General features: G+C 46.6%; 1 long non-coding RNA gene and 1 other non-coding gene across 2 annotated transcripts in view; one reads left to right on the top strand and one right to left on the bottom strand.

Annotated features, from left to right (window-relative positions):
* Positions 1-709: 709 nt before the first annotated feature.
* Positions 710-21070, bottom strand: part of LOC126425030 (uncharacterized) — a 242047-nt gene continuing 221686 nt past the window's right edge. Inside the window, exon 3 of the long non-coding RNA XR_007576248.1 lies at positions 710-757. This is a non-coding gene — a long non-coding RNA (uncharacterized LOC126425030). The remainder of the gene's footprint in view (positions 758-21070) is intronic.
* On the top strand, positions 14062-14135 carry Trnat-ugu (transfer RNA threonine (anticodon UGU)). The gene has a single exon. It is a non-coding gene; the product is annotated as a tRNA-Thr (tRNA).

Genomic DNA, 21070 nt, shown 5'->3' with positions numbered 1-21070 from the left:
GTCCGGAGCAAGTATGGTGGGTCTGACACACCGGTGTCAATGTGTTCTTTTTTCCATTTCCAGGAGTGTATATGGAATCCATCGGTAACATACTTTTCGCAGCTAAATCTTGATGCAAAATCGCATGTACTGCAGCCTCAGATACGCCAAGGTAACCTAAGGCAGCGTAGTCGTGTATGTCGTCTACTGCGAATCGCGTAAACTTTGTGCTCTGTTGTTGTTGTTGTTGTTGTTGTTGTTGATATCGTTGTTTCGATCTTCATTCCGAAGACTGCTTCGATGCAGTTCTCCACGGTAATCATGCAGTTGCAACTCTTTTGTGTGTCGTTTTCTCTGACACGGAAGTGGCCGGCGGCCTCAGCATTTGCCTACACGTGCTTGGGAAACCGCCGAAAAACTGCATTCGCACTGGTCAGTGTGCCAGCTCACCGCCGCTATTTCGCCGCGCCCAATCGATTCACGTCTGGCTTACCTCCCTGTCTCCCAAGCTAGCGCCGTGCGCGTTACACTATACCAACAGGTTACAGCGTGAACGCAATAAACAAGACGGTACCGTCGATAAATACAGCACAAATTTTTAGACCAATTCACGGAGAACGCATGAATAATTGGCACAAATAGAGGAGCAGTAAATGTTACAGCACCAGTCCAACGTTTGTAATATAGGGGTCAAAATATGTACGGTTGGAGACGAACGAGAAACACTTACCTTTACGGCGTAGAAAATCGCCGTGCTGACTGACTCGTCAACAGGAATCTGAAAAATAAAGAAAGATGCGTGTGAAAAATTACTCGGACAAGTCAGTCTGTCAGAGTCACAGTCTGAACCTAGACACTTGTTTCACGACCGGCCGCGCCGTATAGCCGCCCACCACACAGTTCACTATTCTCTTACACTCCTAAATGCTATGTATGTAAAAAAAAGAAAAAAAAAATATTGGGACTGGTAATGTAAAATGCGTTTATTATAATTATGACATTCTCTTTTGTTGTACGCATGTTTAATTTTATTGCATAGTATGTCAACGTCTACTTTTTTTTACTATTACGTCACCTGATGAATGTCTGGACTGTAACGCGTGTAGTTAGTTAGCTTCTTGTTCTATAGATAATATTCACGATAAATGTTAAAAAAATGTCAACTGCGCTGAAATAGAACTCGCGCGCGCGCGCGCGCGCGCGCGCGCACACACACACACACACACACACACACACACACACACATATATATATATATATAGTGACAATTATTGAACTATACGAAAAAAACGTAAATTAGTTTCAAACTACGGCGTGCACACACTTTATTCGACATGTAAACGTCACTACAGATATTCTGATTCAGGTTTGACATGTTCGTTATGCCTGCCATCGTTGGCGATGATGTGGCACAGACGAACAGCGAAATTCTGCATCACTCGCTGAAGTGTCGGAACATCGATGCTGTAGATGACCTCCTGGATAGAAGTTTTCTTGTACGACCTTTTCTTTCCGCGCTTCAAGACTTCCTAGTTTTTTTTGGCGCCTCATCTTTATTACCATCTTTCTGCAATGCCTGCAGCGCTTGCTGTCACTCTGCCCACACCACTAAGAGACGGTGTCTGCACAACGCGCGCACACTGCACACGTGCTCCTCCATCTCGCTATTACGTTGAATTTCATGTGGTGCTGAACATTAGCAGCTATTCCATGGAGAACGCAGCGGTGCGGTATTGGGCTGCCTGGCCTTTCTCATATCGAACGACTCCAGCAGTTCCCCAGCTGAGCGCCGCCTTCTTTTCGTATGTCCGCTGTCAAGAGAACTCATTACGCGCGGTGCACGGTTAGTAAGGAGCCGCGAAGCGTGTGTTGTAGCTGTTAGCAATCGCGTCCACCTGATGTCGAGATCCCGTTGCGCGAGGCAGTTAGCGCTCGCTGAACGCTGTCTGTTAGCACCTCTCCGCTAGCAACACCAGCCGCCGCTCTTACCGAGAAACAAACGCACCAGATGTACAGGTGTTCTACGTACGGGCGCCGCTGCCACCAGCAAAATTATTCCGATATTCTGCTGGTATAAATTCATGTGATAAACTCGGAGAGCAGACATTTCCTGTAACCTACTACAGCGTCTTCCGCAGGAACTACTGTCACCCTGTCCAGCCCTTCTGACAAAGAGGGAGTGTCTTAGCAAACTACATTCTACTTTCCCGACAATGAGCGAGATGGCGCAGTGGTTAGCACACTGCACTCGCATTCGGGCGGACGGCGGTTCAAACCCGCGTCCGGCCATCCTGATTTAGATTTCCCGTGATTTCCCTAAATCGCTTCAGGCAAATGCCGGGATGGTTCCTTTGAAAGGACACGGCCGATTTCCTTCCCTAATCCGATGAGACCAATGACCTCGTTGTTTCGTCCCCTCCCCAAAATCAAGCAATAAACCAACTCTTCTGACGGTAGATTCAAACTACACGCAGGTTTTCGAATCATACGATTTGCACAAATGCCGATCTGATTAATATTCAGAAAATAGACTAAATTAATCATCACTTAAACTATATCAAACTAATTTTCGCCTAACCAGAGGACTTTTGTCTCGTAGGGTCGCAGTAACTTTCTGAACCTCGATTCAAATACTGATAGGAATTTGCAATGTGGCGAACGCCCACAAAGGCTGCTGGAGCCGTTACTTTGACTTCCAGGCCACGTCTTCTTCGTCGCAGGAATACTGCTGTCCCTCGTCTTCAGACCGGTTGCCGCCACTCCAGGGAAGCCAACTTCTGAAACTGAAGACCAGGCCTTGCGCGCCAGGACAAAACTTAACCGTCACTGTGGTAACAAAACTGGCGGGAGAGGGGGGCCTCTGGTCCTGAGTTGCTTGCAGTGGCTAAGCTGGAGTAGGTCCGCGTAGTTCAGCTGCACAGAAGTTGCCGCTATTTGTGTGTTTTTGTACTTCCTTAGCTATTCTCAGTAGCGGCCATGGACTCTGCAACTCTGGCTAGTATTGTTTAGCATTAAAGGCAACGCAGCCGCGATAATTTCATCGGTAACCATCAGAAATGCAATGGTTTGCTAACCGATCGGTAGGTGCGACAGAGCTAAACATGCTTGCCGATAGTGCTATGTACCGCCCCTGCCTCGGGTTTAGTTTATTCTTCATCGTGGGTAGTAATAATCATTACGTCCACGTCTACATGGATACTCTGCAAGTCACACTTAGGTGCCTGGCAGAGGGTTCATCGAGCCACATTCAGAATGAAACTTCCTGGCAGATTAAAACTGTGTGCCGGACCGTGACTCGAACTCGAGACCTTTTCCTTTCGCGGGAAAATGCTCTACCATCTGAGCTACCCAAGGACGACCTCGTCTCCTACCTTCCAAACTTTATGGAAGCTCTCCTGCGAATCTTGCAGAACTAGCACTCCTGAAAGAAAGGATATTGCGGAGACATAGCTTAACCACAGCCTGGGGGATGTTTCTCCTGAGTTCGAGTCTCGGTCCGTCACACAGTTTTAATCTGCTAGGAAGTTTCATATCAGCGCACACTCCTCTGCAAAGTGAAAATCTCATTCTGTCGACATTCAGAATAATTATGTTATTCCAATCTCGAACAGCGCTGGAAGAAAACGAACACCTATGTCTTTCCGTGCGAGCTGTCATTTACGTTATTTTATTATGATGTTCGTGTCTCCCTGTGTAGGTCGGCTTCAACAAAATATTTTCGCATTCGGAGGAGACAGTAGGAGATTGAAATTTCATGAGAATATTCCGCCGCAGCCAAAAATGCCTTTGTTTTACAGTGTCAACCCGAAATCGTATATCATTTCAGTGACACTCTCCCACTTGCTACGTTATAATACATAACGTGCTGCTCTTCTTTGAACTCTCTCGATATACCCTATTTATCCCATCTGGTAACGATCGCACACCGTGCAGCAGTACTCCAAAAGAGGACGGACAAGCGTATTGTAGGCAGTCTCTTTTGTAGATCTGTTGCCTCTTCTAAGTGTTCTGCCAGTAAATCTCAGTCTTTGGTTTGACTTCCTCACAACATTTCCTATGTGCACTCTCCACTTACAGTTTTCCTTAATTTTAATTCCTAGTTATTTAGTTGAATTTATGGCCTTTAGTAACCGAACTTCAACGGATTCATTTTAGCACTCATGTGCATGACCTCAGACTTTCCATTATTTCGGGCCAATTGCCAAGTTTTGGACTATGCACATACCTTCTCTAAATCGTTTTGCAATTTCTTTTGATCTTGTGACGAGTTTACTAGACGATAAAGACAGTATCATCTGCAAACAACCAAAGACGGCTGCTCAGATTGTCTCCTACATCGTTTATGTACATAAGGAAGAGCATAGGGCCTATAACACTACCTTCGGGAACGACAGAAACCACTTCTGTTTTACTGGAAGCATAGCACTGTATGGTAATGAATCATGGACAGTGCCAAAGCCGGACCAGACGACAATCGAATTGTTTGAGTTGTGGTACTTCAGAATTATTTTGAAAATCAAGTGTATTGATAGAATAGGGAATGAGGAGGTTCTCCGCAGACCGGGGGAGGAAAGAAACGGATGGAAAACACTGACAAGAGAAAGGGACAAGATGACAGGGCATCTGTTAAGACATCAGGGAATAACTTCCGAGGTACTAGAGGGAGCTGTAGGGGGTTGAAGACAGTAGAGGAGGACAGAGATTGTGGAGCATATCCAACAAGTAACTAAGGACCCAGGATGCAGGTGCTGCTCTGACATGAAGAGACTGGCACAGGAAATGGTCAAATCATACTAGTCAAACGACTCTTGATTGGAAACATAACAACTTTTGCTCGGCGAGGCACGCAGTGAATTTATCCGCTACCGTAGTCGCTAAATTCACGCCATACTTCGTGAGACTTGCGTAATCTGTAAAGGAAAATGATACATTTGAAGAACTGGGGTCGGAGAAACAGTTGCTAGGCAACGGTATCCGTGTCTGCTATGGCTGCGCTGTGGAGCCGTAGCATCTTCGACAGTCAGTAGTGGATAGCTGCAGTGTGTAGCAGGCGGGGTGTTCGTCGAGTGTACCGTGTAAGGCATGGACGCGCTTTCCAAACTATGTGAGTTGTAGATTTATTACGAGAAGGAATGGTGACTCAGGACAACGGTTAAATAACATACGGGCATAAAAAAGGATTTTAAATTAAGAACAAAGCATTATTTGATAAGGTAAACAGTTTTTTTAATTTTTGTAGACTTATGCTGTTGGTGCACTTCACCCTCGTCACAGTCGAGTTTTCTGATAATTATTCTGTTGATTGATCTTCTGGCTCTAAGCACTGTGGGACTTAACATCTGAGGTTATCAGTCCCCTAGGACTTAGAACTACTTAAACCTAACTAACCTAAGGACATCACATACATCCATGCCCGAGGCAGGACTCGGACCTGCGACCGTAGCATCACAGCGGTTCCGGACTGAAGTGCCTAGAACAGCTCGGCCACAGCGGCCGGCGATTGATCTTCTGAGTTAATATAGTGTACCATGGAAGTTACTAGATTAAATGAATTTTAATATTAGTCTATAATTGTTTTCTTTCGTAAGTTCCTTCCTAACTAAAATTTCAGTACTTAAGGTTGAGTCATGTTTCTCATTGGCATTCTGTGTCAATTTTACGAACCCGATTTCCCTGGAGCAACTGTAGTTAGTTTTTAGCAGTATTTTTTTTAGCTGTTGTTGAGTCTTGCTGTTTCTGCCAGTACTTCATTTTGCAGGTGATATTGTTAATACGTGATTGTTTCGTTTTCTTTGCGCAATGTAGGTTCTGTCAGTTTCTTTAGTTTACCAGGGCTATATGTCAGTGCAGAAATTTTCGTGCGTTTCAGGTTACATTCTTATACAGGTTGTCATTACAGTTTTTTTATATCCACTTACGTTTTTTTCAAACAATTCGCACTGACCAAGTGAAATTACTGGTTTGCTTGTTTATGAGATCGGTTTTCACATACACAGAATTCTTTTCAATTTCATGTAAGTGATGTGGCTTTGAGCTCAGTAGCACATTTTGGCTCTCCGTTCACATTCCCACGTTTGTATTTACGATAACACACACACACACACACACACACACACACACACACACACACAGAGGAGTAAAAGCTACTCACTTAAAGTATCATCGATATTTTTATTTATTTGTTATATCTGCTTTTAACCGACCCGCCACGTGAACCGAGAGCGCTAATGCGTTGCTTCCTGGACTCGGGTAGGCGCGCCGGCCCCAGATCGAATCCGCCCGGCGGATTAACGACGACGGTCGGTGTGCCAGCCAGCCTGGATGTGGTTTTTAGGCGGTCTTCCACATCCCCCTAGGTGAATGCAGGGCCGGTCCCCAGGTCCCACCTCAGTTACATGGCTCGCTGACATACGAACACTTTGGGCACTATTCCATGGATTACACTAGTCACAGACAGTTGGGGTACACTAATTCCGTCCTGGCGGGGTACGGGGTGGCGGCAAGAAGGGCATCCAGCCACCTCTTAATCTAACATCTCCAAATCCGATTAACCATGTTGTAAGGGGTCCGTAGGCCCTTACTATAACTTTACACTCGGCACAGGTCGATAGGGCGAACAATCGATTGTGACGTGTTGCGAGAGCGAGTGTCGAGATGCGCCAGTGTGGTTGGCGTGAATGGTGTGTGTGTGGAGGTCATTATTGGAATACAGGGTTTTTAACCGAGAAGGGTGTCACCATCGCCGTGTTTAGACCCCTAAATACTAAATAAATACCGGGAAAGTGATGAAGTATCTTTATAAAAGTGATCAGTGACGTTACTAGTGCCGATATTTAGTTTCGCGTCTACCGCGCCGGCCTAACCTTGGATTGCAGTGTTGGATGCAGTGATGGATTAGCGTGTGACGATAATGGAAAATGAAGAAAGCCTGTGCTGAGATTATCCGTAATTAGATATGTATGACGAAGGCAGTGGCTGTCTCCTTTTTGTGTTTTGAGAAGAATATAAGTTCGTAATTAGTGAAACTGTGTTGGTGTTCCTTATTACCATACATTCAGTATTATAGTATTGAACAGGACGAACTGGAAAGCAACAACTTCCGTAGCAGTCAATTCCGATTACCAGCCCCATTAGGTTCACGGTCATGTTAATAATAAATATTGGGCTGCTATTCCATCAGAAGAAAGATCTGCTTTTAACGACACTGTGCTCTTAAAAATCTGTTACGCTGCAGATGAGTTGCAGTCTGCCCTAGGGAGAATGGAGTGCAACTAAAGAAACAAATAACTGTGGTGACTGTGTAACGGAATCTCAATATACTGACCGACGTAAACTGCTCGACACCCACCGCGCAACTCTGCTGGCTGCCTCTCGTGGCCACGCAGAACGGAGGTCTGCTGTGCCGTTCGCCACGCTATCGGCCCGCGCGCCGTTGGGAACAAAATAATGGGGGCGTAGGACGGGCCGACAACTGGCGGCGGGTGACGCGTCGAAAACTGCTGCCGTCTCGCAATTGCCGCACTTAAAGAGCCGACTGCAGCACGTCCCTGTGGCACAGCCCAGGCGCCCACAGCGCAGCTATTAGGACACAGCTGTGTGTGTGTGTGTGTGTGTGTGTGTGTGTGTGTGTGCAGTCAGCCACTGGACTGATGCAAACGCTACGAACCGTCCTCGCCCGTAATAAAAGTTCTCGCCTTACGCTACGAGTCAGCGGGAATCATGAGTAATACACTAGAGAACAGATGAGGAAAATATCAGTGTTCTTAGCCAACGGTGCCGCGTGTTTCTGGAATCATTACATGTTGGCTGGTGCAGAAAATCCGCGACAGCGCAATTATTGTGTGAAACCCCCTTCGCATGCTGTAGATTGCCATACCTTCCTTGCTTTCAAACAAGACTTGGATCGAATTCCCACCTTACGCAAGACAGGGTTTGTCTGTACACGCCAGTAAACCATTACTTCCGATTCTTTAAAGCATCGAACCCCTTTCCATGGTACAAATAGTTCTGAGCGTTATGGGACTTAAGATCTGAGGTCATCAGTCCCCTAGGACTTAGAACTACTTAAACCTAACTAACCTAAGGACATCACACACATCCATGCCCGAGGCAGGATGCGAACCTGCGACCGTAGCGGCCGCGCGGTTCCAGACTGAAGCGCCTAGAACCGCTCGGCCACAACGGCCGACGGAACCCCTTCCGGAGTACTTCTATTACAATGATATAATGTTGCAGGTAAGTCCAGTGGTTTATGTGGATACTGTCTGAAAACTGTGACGCGAATAGAATTAATAAATTAAAACGTCTTGCCTGATGCTACTGTTTTACTGCAAAAAACAGCTAAAATATGCTAAGCGATAACTTATTCCCTTTCATTGTCTTCTGAGGGGGTCTCAGCGAGAAAAAGTTCCGAAAACGTTTGAAATGATCTTTAAAGTTTGTTGCAAATCGTTAAATGCTCTCATTCTCATATAAAGGACGAATACAATCTGGGTAATTTGTGCCTCATGAGTCAGGCTGATAAAAGACCTATATACAGTTTCTGACACTGGTCTCACTGTGTTGAACCTTCAGCACAACACCATAGCTCTTAATGAGCAGATTAAGGCAGCATTTTAAATTTTTTAAAATTCGCTCAGTAATTGTATGAAACATTGAAAATGAAACATTTGTTGCCCCTGGAAGCCGTTAGGTGGACAGCCTGGTAGTCGCACTGTGCCCCGGATTAGGCGTTCGGTAGTAATATAGAGGGTCACTCAAAAGACTTATCCCATAGAACAGATAGAGTGAATCAGAAGTCCACAGACAAACTTTCAGAGGTGGTAGTATTAACAACAAGAAAGAAAAGGTATAGTAAACAAGGCATTTCAAATGCATGCCTTAAGAGATATGAGCACTTCCTCAGTAAATGATATGTGTTTGACAGCAATGTAGATGAAAAAGTGCTCAGAGCTCGTAAGCTATACATTTTACAGCTCTTGTTTACTGGACATTTTTCTTCTTGTTTTGGCCTATACTGTCACCTCTGAAAGACCGTCAGAGGAGTTCTGGTTCGTATTGTTTGTCCCAGGGATATGACTTTTGAATCACACTGTACATGTTTCAGTGCGTCACGTGCTATGCTGAGTGCATATTTGCTTATTACTGCCGGCCGAAGTGGCCGTGCGGTTAAAGGCGCTGCAGTCTGGAACCGCAAGACCGCTACGGTCGCAGGTTCGAATCCTGCCTCGGGCGTGGCTGTTTGTGATGTCCTTAGGTTAGTTAGGTTTAAGTAGTTCTAAGTTCTAGGGGACTAATGACCTCAGCAGTTGAGTCCCATAGTGCTCAGAGCCATTTTTTTGCTTATTACTGTCTCTGAAAAGTTATTCTGACACAGTAACATCCCTTGCACGTTTATATGAAATTCAGCCTTTAGAGGACATTCTCTGCAATTTGAATTGCTGTGATTTATTTCAACTGAACCTCTTGTTGCATTTCCTTCTACAGTTATTTGTACTGAACATCTTGAGATTCAACGTAGTTGCAGAACTGCTACTCAGTTTCTCGTGCTGTGCGCAACATCGGTTAAGTCACTGCGGCGTTAGTGGCTTAGAGGGCCCGTGTGTAGTAGACATGAAACGGACTACTTGCGTTGCAGATACGGTGGATCTGAAGGTGTCAACTAAAAACATGATGTATCATCTCGTCGGGCCTGGTGGTCTAAGCACGTGCGTGGAAACAGAAAGGTCACGGGGTGGAATTCCGATCGCACCACGGGAGTTTTCAGTCCACCTTTAATCTGACTTTCACTTACGACTGATGAGAGGACTCCCAGCAACGACACATGATTCGCATTCCGCTCCAGACCGTAGCTCTGCTTTCCCCAGTTATTTACATATTGTTATTATAAAAAGAAGAGCGACAATAGATCGCATTAAGGGACGTTATCATTTACCGCCGTAATATGGAGATTGAGAACTGTGCTTGACCGTAACCACAGGCTCTCATTAGATCAGTCGTTCCCAATTTGGGGGTAATTACCCCCTGTGGGGTGAAATGAAATTTTCTGAGGAATAAAAACTTAACTGTTAGATTGTGTTTGAGTCACGAAACTAAATTACTTTGAAAAGATCGTCACTATATCGCACTTTTGTAGGACACTAATACTGATTACATAAGTTATCAATGATAACCTTTTCTCAATTAGTAGCGTTAATGTGGTGGAGGTTACAGATTCCTCACATAGTCCACTCACAACACCCACGTTTTCCATTGTCCCATGGGTTACTGATGATAAAAGTGTGACATACACGTGACAAATGCTAAGTATCTCAAGAAAACGTCTTCTACAAGTTGTAGATAGTTCCTGCTGTAATCCTGACATTCCTTTATTACTCACTTCGAAAGAGATAAATGAACTGACAGCACGACACAGCAGTAACTAGACACGAAGCCGTCCAATTTCTGCCAGTTCAGAAGTAAGGAGTGCAGCGTGAAGTGATTTACGAGCAGTAAGTGTAGTGCACACATCTGAACTTGTCCGATGTTAAATGGGATTGCTGTGTGCAGGTAAAGCAAGTGCCGCAACAGAGAGAGCTGATGCCGGGGAGGCATGTTTTGTAACAACGTGTACCCTCACTACGGACAGTTATTTTTTTTTCTGAGAAGGAGTTTCGGGCAGCACGTGTAGTGCACCACAAATTCCTTCGTCGTTCATTCTAGCGAACACAATCTGAATATCATATCACTATAGTTTAGTTAGGCACTGAAGTTGCGAACGAGCACACAAGGGTAAGGGTCTAAGGAAGGCTGGGAACCACTGCATTAGATCTTGGCCTATCCGCTCCTGTCACGGTCGCCACAAATAACGTGTGTGGCACTGGTGTCACTGTCAGCTTGTAGACTGTGTCTACTGCTCAGTGCGAATCGCGTGACCTGCAGTGGATGTGGCACTACACGTGAAACGTCCCCTTAGAAAAATTATTGAATTACTGTGCTGACAAATCTCTTACATTAGTTGATTTTCAAACAGCTGAGCAAAACTGAACGTACTCAGACATTTCGCTCCTTACTTATTCTGATCAACACTAAACTGACTTTCAATAATCCCTACAGAAGAATGGCCCTGACTAACATTAACCTATACCTTTCACAAATCACTTACCTCACAAAAATCTTCGTTACTCGAACTACTGCAATACAGCGAGCGCCACTACTGCCAGCTAAGTAAAAGATTCAAACTACTGAAGGCACTAACTACTGATAGGCATACTTAGCAAATGAAAGATTTTGATAGAGAACAAACAATGTATTTACCTTAATAGTGTTCAAAAGTCATAATATGTATAGCAGCTCATGACATCCATTCTTACAAATGCACTGTTTCTGATGGACACACGTCCAGATCATCCGCTCTCAAAAATCCGCCATCTCACTTCCCCACATCCACCACTGCTGGCGGCTCACCTCCAACTGCGCAACGCTACGCGCTGTTAACAGCCAACTGCCCACTACAATGGCGAATATTCCAACAACAATGCCAACCAGCCACAGACTGCACAGAGCACAGCCAGTGATTTTCATATAGAGCGCTACGTGGCGTTACCAATAAGAAAACATAAACAGCCTACTTACACACGGTTCCTGTCACACTCTGGTCGCTGATACTGGATTTTCTAAACAGAAACAAATGATTACAATTTCACAACAGCTGGACGATTTATTCAACATAAACAGTTTCAGAAATTGAGCGAGTCAGCAATGTGTTGGTCCACCTGTGGCTCTTATGCAAGCACAGGCGTTGTTTGGCAGAGTTACTGGATGGCCTTCTGAGGGATATCGGGCCAAATTCTGTCCAACTGACGCGTCACATCGTTACTGGTCCAATCTAGTTGCAGGGTCCCGCCCACCATGCTCCAAACGTTCATAGGTGCGACGATATCCGGCGACCTTGCTGGGGAAGGTAGGGTTTGGTAAGCGCGAAGACAAGTTGTAGACAGTCTCGCCGTGTGCGGGCGAACACCATCTTGCTGAAATGTAAGCCCAGGATGGCTTGCCGCGTAGGACAATGAAATGGGACGTAGAATATCGTAGACGTACCGCGGTGCACTAAGGGTGGCGCGGATAAGAACCGGAGAGTTCCTGCTATGGAGTGTAATGGCACCCTGGACCGTCACTCCTGACTGGTGGGCCGTGTGGGAGGGGGGGGGGGTCACAGTAAGGTCTGTGTGCCACTGCTGTCCGGGGAGTCTCCAGACAGATCGGGGCTGTTCGAAGCGCGACTCATTACTGAAGACAGCTCTGCTCCAGTCAGTGAGACTGCAATTCAACAACGCAATGCCCGGCCATCCTCGGCTTGCAGTTCAACAAGGTAATGGCCGCCCACACATGGCAAGAGTTTATGCTGCTTGTTCTCGTCTTTTACATACCCTAACTTGACCAGGAAGGTCGGCGGATCTCTCCCTACCTTTGAAAATTTGGAGCATTATGGGCAGGGTCCTCCAACTACAACTCGATTTTGTCGATCTAACGCACTAATTGGACAGAATTTGGCACAGTATCCCTCAGAAGGGCATCCAACAACTCTATCAATGAGTGCCAAGGCGAATAACTGCTTGCACGAGGGCCAGAGGAGGACCAACGCTGATTGACCTGCTCAGTTAGTAAATTTCTCTTCAATAAATAATCCACATTTTCTAAAATTGTAATCATTTGTTTGTCTATGTACATGACATTTACGGATATTCTGTCGCACTGTGATACTTCCTTTATGGTGCGTTTTTCTTTGTCTTACAGTGTTCATATTAACATTAGCAACCATTTTCGGAGCAGTGGCCATCTTATTAGAAAAAAAATCATCTTCGTAACTCTGCTGAGTTTATTACAGGTTTAGTATTTGATCCAGAGTTTCAATAACGAGGCGAAATTTTCTGAGGAAGTCTGTAATGTCTTCCCATTACATATAACCTTTAGTAGATACACCCCCGAAGCAGACATCTGCGCTACTGTCGTAGAAAGTATGCAATATCCGATATGAAGTTACGTCAGCAGTACAAAATAACGACGGCGACAGTTGCCCCATGGCGTGCAATGCCGCCGGAGCAAAATAAGAATAAAGCAACAATTGTTTGTTGCGGTGCAGTGGCCTGGTGCGAGTGTGTCCATTGGCGCCACCTCCTGGACTTGCTTGTCCCTGACCTACCCCAGTTATAGCGACCTGCAGCGTAACGTACACTCCGAATCACTTGCCGTTACTGGCGGATCTACATACCACCGACAGATGATTAGGTTTAAGGCAGGTCGAAATATCTCCTTGGAGATCACACGACTGCTTCTCGAACTCGCGATCTTCGGTTTGCAGATAGAACACCAGCTCCGAGAACAGGGAAACAAAAACAGTACCACTGGGCTTCAGACAAGAGAGCTTTGGATATGATGTCATTGTACTGGGCTGTCCATATTAAGTTGCCAAACTCCAAAAGCCCTTGCTGCGCCCGTCTCACTCTGCAGACCTCCCCCCAGTGCCGTGTGCCGGTGGTGCGCGTGCAGCACCAAGCCGGCCGACAGTGAGTGCGGTACGAGCTAGCTGTGGGTGGGCCCGTGTCCTCCCACGCAGCACGGTGAGGGGGGGTGGGGGCGGGGCGCACACTTCCTCATTTCCCGGAGCCCCAGCCAGCCAGCACTGCGGTACAGTCGCGCTGGATCAAAGTGGCCACGCACGCTCTGTCAACACAAAACACAGCCGCGCACACACCTGTCCCACATCGCCGCCATGTTTGGCTCACCTGCAGCTACCAGGGCGCGCTGAAAAGTAGTGCCTCCGAATTTTTTGTGTGAAAACTCTTAAAAATATACGAAGACAGTAACTTGTGCTCGAAAGAACAGTTACTGTTATGACCGTGCAGCTTTTCCCTGGAATAAATGATAACTAACTGAAAACCTCAGCTGCCGAATCGGGAATCGCCAAAGCGTGCGCGAGTAATGAGTGAGTGGGCAAATGTCTAAAAGGTACAATGCATATGTAGAATTGTGGACAGTTGTGAATGTGAGTCTCACGGGAAGCGTGCAAGGGATAAGTCCCTGCAGTCGCGCTATTCATCTGTGTCCTCGGTGGCTCAGATGGATAGAGCGTCTGCCATGTAAGCAGGAGATCCCGGGTTCGAGTCCCGGTCGGGGCACACATTTTCAGCTGTCCACATCGAGGTATATCAACAACATCTGTCGGCAGCTGAGGTTTTCAGTTAGTTCTCATTTACTCTTAAAAATTTTCAAATAAAGCAGACGTTATTAATATTCTACATCATTATTCTTCGTGCCTACATACAGTGATGTGACAAAAGCCATGTGCAGCAGTATCCATATATAGGAATGATGGGAGCGTCGCGTACACAAGGTATAAAAGGCAGTGCATTACTTGAACTGTGATTTGTGCTTCGGCGAGTCATCTGACACGGTTTTCGACGTGATTACGGCAGCCGATGTGACCGAGCGGTTCTAGGCGCTACAGTCTGGAACTGCGCAACCGCTAAGGTTACAGGTTCGAATCCTGCCTCGGGCATGGATGTGTGTGATGTCGTTAGGTTAGTTAGGTTTAAGTAGTTCTGAGTTCTAGGGGACTGATGACCTCACATGTTAAGTCCCATAGTGCTCAGAGCCATTTGAATCATTTGAATGGAGTTGGGTCCGGTTGTTTGGGGAAGGAGACCAGACAGCGCGTTCGTCGGTCTCATCGGGTTAGGGAAGGACGGGCTAGGAAGTCGGCCGTGCCCTTTCAAAGGAACCATCTCGGCATTTGCCTGGAGCGATTTAGGGAAATCAAGGAAAACCTAAATCAGGATGGCCGCACGCGGGATTGATCCGTCGTCCTCCCCAATGCGAGTCCAGTGTCTAACCACTGCGCCACCTCGCTCGGTTTGAAAGGAGTCCATTGTCTTATGCCGTATACACTTTGGTCATACAAGGCTCACCAGTTGTTTCCCCCTGCGTAACGACCCACCCCCGCAATGTGGCTGTGGAGCCAAACTGACGGCATCCCACACATTGATGGAATGTCCTCTTCTTTTGGCCCTTGATGCTAAGTATAGATTCCATAATTTTAATATTAGCAGACGATTCATGGATGTTTGAAATGGTCCTCAACCTCCGTGAAAGTGGTTTCGAGATATACGGTTTTGCTTTAAGATTAAGATGATGATCATGATGGTTTGTGGCGCTCAACACCGTGGTCATCAGCGACTGTACCAGTTCCAATCTTTCCATTTCCAGTATCCCCACAACCCGAATGATGTTGAGATGGTGAAGAGATAATGACAACACCAACACCCATTGCCCTGGGCGGAGAAAATTCTCGACCCGGCCGGGAACCGAACTTGGGACCCTGGGATCCCAAGGCAGCAATGGTAGCCACTAGACCACAAGCCGTGGACTTTTGCTTTAATCCTGGAGCAGAGGCAGGGGGTTTGCTGTTGGGACCTCTCTTCATGTCGGTTTGAGACTACATGACCACTCTCTCATGGAAAGACCACTCTTTTTTTCCAGTTTTTAGGAGGTCTCACTTTTTATGTCTTTTACTCTGTGTGTGTTTTAACTTTATTGTTTTATAGTTCGACTCACGTGACTGGATCCATCCACTTTTTGCGGACTCTTTCTTCTGTGACTAACTTCGGAATCGCCGTTTGTTCCAATTAACCTTCTCAGTTAATCAATGCCGGCTGGCTTTATACACCGCATTAGCTATTTTGGTGAATGTTGTTTCTGATGTTTCCGTGCCCTCGTCCACGTTCTGTAGGGTCTGCCATCGACACCGCGCCGTGGCTAGTGTCGGTGGTCTGCCTGAGCGCACAGTAGCTGCGTGTCTGTCTGCGTGTGGCCGACGCGGCTGGGCGCCGACTGCTCGCCATTCCCGGCTGATGTATCGGTGGGGGAGGGAGGGTTGGGGGGAGGAGGCTGTGTTTTGGCGCTGCTGCTGCTGCTGGCGGGCAACATCCTGCTTACGGGCTGCGGATGTTCCGAGGACGCGGGAACAGCGCAGTCGCAGAGGCACAGTGGATGGACCGCAGCACAGCCAGGCAGGAGTCCACTGAGCGCACCCTGCCGACTGCTGAGGGCTCTTCTCCAGCCACAGCCCGGCGGCACTGCAGGGTCAGTCCCAGGGACCGATCATCTCCTCTGTAGGAACCAGAGCGGTCGTACGAAAAAAAAAGTGCCTGCTCCCTCTGTTCGTCCACAAGACTCAGAAAGCTGTCTCTGTTGATCCATCATCGACATGGTACATCGGCTGGTCAAGTAATTATCGATGAAATTCGCCAACAGCCGTGTAATTCAGAATATTACTTTATGTCGACTACCAGTTTCGGCTTTCCACTACCCCATCTTCAGGTGCCACACGCATCACTCAAAGGTAAACAATATTGTTATACAGTGCCATATATTCCTGAATGTCGGGAATTCAAAACCGCACCCAAGTGCTTCATTCGAAGACTCGATTGCAAGCTGAGCACACCTACAATCGAACAATGTGGTAAAATTGCAAGTGTGCTGAGATGCAGTCGAGTCTTCGAATGACCTACTTGGGTACGGTTTTGAATTCACGACGTGCAGGAATATATGGCACTGTATGACGATATCGTTTATTTTTGAGAGATGCATATGGGGCCTGAAGATGGCGTAGCGGAATGCCGAAACTGATAGCCGAAAAAAAAAAAAAAACCGAATTGCACGGCTGTTGGCGAATTTCACTGCTAATCGGAAAGCAGTAGCTACAGGAGCCCAGGTAGATGCCGTGTTCCTTGACTTCCGTAAAGCACGGAATACGGTTCCACACTGCCGCCTAACGGACGAAATAGGAGCGTAAGGATGTCAGACGAACTGGAGAGTTTCTAGCAAACCGAACACAGCGTGTCGTTCTGAACGGAGACAAGTCTTCAGGTGTAAAAGCAAGTTCGGTGTACCAAAAGCGAGTGTTACAGGACCACTAATTTTCACAACACACTGGCTGTCTCACCTAAGAGCCGTCAGGCGCGTTTCCTCTGGTGTTTCAGCGGATATTTCCAATTTCGTTTCTGCATTGTACAGATGGAGTCACCCCAGACAAGTACGGGTCCTCACGTCTTTCATGCTACACCAGTGTCGAGGCAAAGCGAGAGTTTGTTTCCCTTTACAAACAAAATGATTTTTCGAACGGCGTTTTAGGTGCCCATTCGATAGAGAGTTCCCAGATTAGTCTAGTCTGATATTCGTTTGATCGATATGTACCAACAGCTCCAGTAAAACAAGGTGGATAGCTACCGGTACTGAGTCAGCGAGAGCACCGCCCTGTTGCGCGTTGACTGCTACCGACGAGCGAGCAGCGCTACTCAGTCTCTGCTGGAGTACTTTCCGTTCTTTGTGTTTTACTGTCCCTGTTAATAGATATCGACAAAACAAATATAGCACTGAACTAATCTGGGAACGCTTTGTCAAGTGGTGACGTAAAATTCCGCTTTAAACATACATGTGCCCGTAGTGGGAAACAACCGACGCTTTCCGTCGGCGCTGGGCGTCGGATTAAAGACGTGACCTGCAGTAATTGTTGACACTGAGTCCAGCTACACAGTGTAAAAACGAAATCACATACGATGTCTGTTCAAATAATACCTGAACTTTGTCCACTAAATTTTTCTACGTTTACCTTTTACTCACGTGCGTGGTCTCCTCTGAAACACTCCACGATTGACACACCGCTCCCAACGCCGATTCCGCTTCTGGAAGCAGTCTTGGTACGCGTCTTGCTGGATCGCGCGAACAGCCGTCTGCGAATTTTCTTTTACTCTTCTATCTTCGCATATCTTCGTCCTTTCAACGGGGTTTCCAACTTTCGAAATAAAAAAAAATGAAGGAACCAGGTCTGGAGTGTAAAGAGGATGAGGCAGAACAGTTACTTCGTTTCTTGTGCAACAGTCACGCATCAACATGGATGAACGTGCGGGTGCTTTATCCTGATGAAAGAGCCAGGAATTGTCTCGCCACATTTCAGGCCGTTTCCTTCTCATATTTTCTCGCAGGTGTCGGAACACATCCCGATAGTACTATCGATTAACAGTTTGTCCCTGTGGCATGAACTCATGATGAACTAATCCTTCAAAGTCAAAGAAAACTGCAATGAGATTTTCACTCTGCAGCAGAGTGTGCGCTGATAAGAAACTTCCTGGCAGATTAAAACTGTGTGCTGGACCGAGACTCGAACTCGGGACCTTTGCCTTTCGCAGGCAAGTGCGGGCCGTGACTCGTTCTTGGGTAGCTCAGTTGGTAGAGCACTTGGCCGCGAAAAGCAAAGGTCCCGAGTTAGAGTCTCGGTCCGGCACACAGTTTTAAACTGCCAGGAAGTTTCAAAGAAAACTATCAGCATGGGTTTGACATTTGACGTAGCCTGACGAGCTCTTTTTGGTATTGTAGAACCTTTACCGACCCATTTTGAAGATTGGACCTCATAACTGTAGATCCAAGTCTCAACACCAGTTATTATTCTATAAAGGAGCATCTCGTTCTCATTTACGCGATCCAAAAGGCGAAGGTTTTTCTGGTCTTAACTCACGAGCCGTGGGACCAACTTGGCGGCAACACGATGCATTCCAAGATGCTGTGTCAGGATTTCATGACATGACGCAACTGAAATGTTACATTCTTCTGCAATCACTCGCACAGTAAGTCTTCGATTGGCATTTACAATTTCGTTGACGTTTCTGACATGAGCGTTGCCGGTAGGCATCGAAGGGCGTCCTGAACGAGGGGCCGTCCGCTGTGGCCGAGCGGTTCTAGGCGCTTCAGACTGGAACCGTGCTGCTGCAACGGTCGCAGGTTCGAATCCTGCCTCGGGCATGGATGTGTGTGATGTCCTTTTGTTAGGTAGGTTTAAGCAGTTCTAAGTCTAGGGGACTGATGATCTCAGATGTTAAGTCCCATAGTGCTCAGAGCCATTTGAACCATCAGATAGTACTGCACCATCTGCAAGAAGCCTGGTTTTACTATTAATGTTGTTCAGTAGTGTCGGATACGTGGAATATAAGCTTGATAGTGGGAATAGCCGGCCGAGGTGGCCGAGCGGTTCTAGGCGCTACAGTCTGGAACCGCGGCGACCGCTACGGTCGCAGGTTCGAATCCTGCCTCGTGCATCGATGTGTGTGATGTTTGGTTCGTTAGGTTTAAGTAGTTCTAAGTTATAGGGGGCTGATGACCTCAAAAGTTAAGCCCCATAGTGCTCAGAGCCATTTGAACCATTTGATAGTGGGAATAAACAACATCCAAACAAGAACAGCACGTTTCCTTGCAGACTCATTTAGTAGGCAAGAGAGCGTCGTACAGGTATTCAGCAAACTCCACTGGCAGACGCTGCAAGAGAGGCGTTGTGCATCACGGTCTATTTTACCGTTACATTTTCCGAGTGTGTGTGTTCCTGAAAGAGTCAAGCAATACGTTGCTTGCTCCTACGCGTATCTTCGGAAAGGACCATGAAAGTGAAACCAGAGAACTCCAGGGTCGCGCAGAGGCGTACCAGCACTCGTTCTTCCCACAATACGTTCGCGTCTGAACAGGAAAACGCGGAAGTGAGACTACTGCACAATACACCCTTTACCACACACCGTAAGTTGGGTTCCGGAGTGTAGCTGCGGATGTACAAGAGAGCTTTAAACGACTCACAAGAGTTACCATCAAACAAAGCAGGACGCACGTATAACATTCCCAATCGTCTCTTGATTCAGGTTAGTGTGCAGAATTAATGAGACCGGAGACATACTGTCAGATTTTCGGAAGAATGTCGTCCACACACGACACGAAGTTTCGCGCAACCGCATTAACAGCTCATCTACATCATCTGCTGATAAGGATTATACCAACAAGAATGGTTAAGAAAAATGAAGTTGTGATGTCTTCCTAGGGAGCGTTTCGATGAGTTTCCTACTCGTCGTCTTCTGGCGGAGTGAAGACGAGTAGGAAACTCGCCAAAACACTGCCCCAGAACGACGCCTTGGGTCGTCTGATAACCTGAGAAAACTTCATCACCGAGATAGCTTGCATTCCCATATGTGGATGATGATGATGATGATCATGGTAATGACGATCACTTATGATGATGATGTATGAATGGAAGGATAACCGGTAATGGGTAATTATGATTCTTATGATGAGAAAGCTTAATCATCATCTTCATTACAATCATCAATCATCTTTCGATTGGGCATTCAGTGTCAATCCAAGGTGACGCAGTGGTTAAGAAAGTGGATACGTATTCGGGAGAATGGCGGCTCAAATCCCCATCCGAGGGTCCAGGTTTAGCTTTGCGTTCGTTTTCCTACATCGCTTAACGCGAACACCAGAGTGGTTTCGAAACGTTTCCTCAGTCAGAGCTTGTGATGTCTCTAATGAGATCGACTTCTACAGGACGTTCAAACCTACCCTTGCATAGTTTCCAACCTTATGTGGACACGGAATGGCTAGTAAACATCGGAATGGGTAAACACACACCCTGTGGACACTATCAACGTGCTTCCTCATCGGCCATTGAGGGATACGTAGGCAGTTACTCTTCCCACGAATCCATAGTGAGGAGACCCTGAAGGACGTACGACATGTCAAAAAGCATTGCTTTTGTCGATCTTCATCGTACAGCCTTCTTTCAAGGAACTCTCCATCCCATTGAACTGATGCTCAAAGTCCTTTGCTGTCTCTGACAGAATTATAATGTAATCGGCAAACCTCGAAGTTTTTATTTCTTCTCCCTCACTTTAATTCGTACGTCAAATTTGCTTGCTCAGTATACAGACTGAGTACCATCGGGGATAGCCTACAACGCTGTCTCCCTCCCCTTCTCATCTGCTAGTTCCCTTTCATGCCACTCGGCTCCTGCAACTGCCGTCTGATTTCTGTGCAAGTTGTAAATAGCCCTTCGCTCCCTGTATATTCCCCCGCTACCTTCAGAATCTCAACGACAGCATTACAGTCGACGCCCCACAAAGCTTCCTGCAAATCTACAAAATGTGTCTCTCTCTTAAACTCAACGTTATAGTTCCTCAACTTTTTGTTGCTGATGTCAAGCTACTAAAAATGTTGTTAAAAACTTAACTTAAGGAATCACCTT

The sequence above is a fragment of the Schistocerca serialis genome, chromosome 10 (assembly GCF_023864345.2).
Source record: "Schistocerca serialis cubense isolate TAMUIC-IGC-003099 chromosome 10, iqSchSeri2.2, whole genome shotgun sequence".
Lineage (NCBI taxonomy): Eukaryota > Metazoa > Arthropoda > Insecta > Orthoptera > Acrididae > Schistocerca > Schistocerca serialis.
This window is presented reverse-complemented; position numbering and strand designations above follow the sequence as displayed.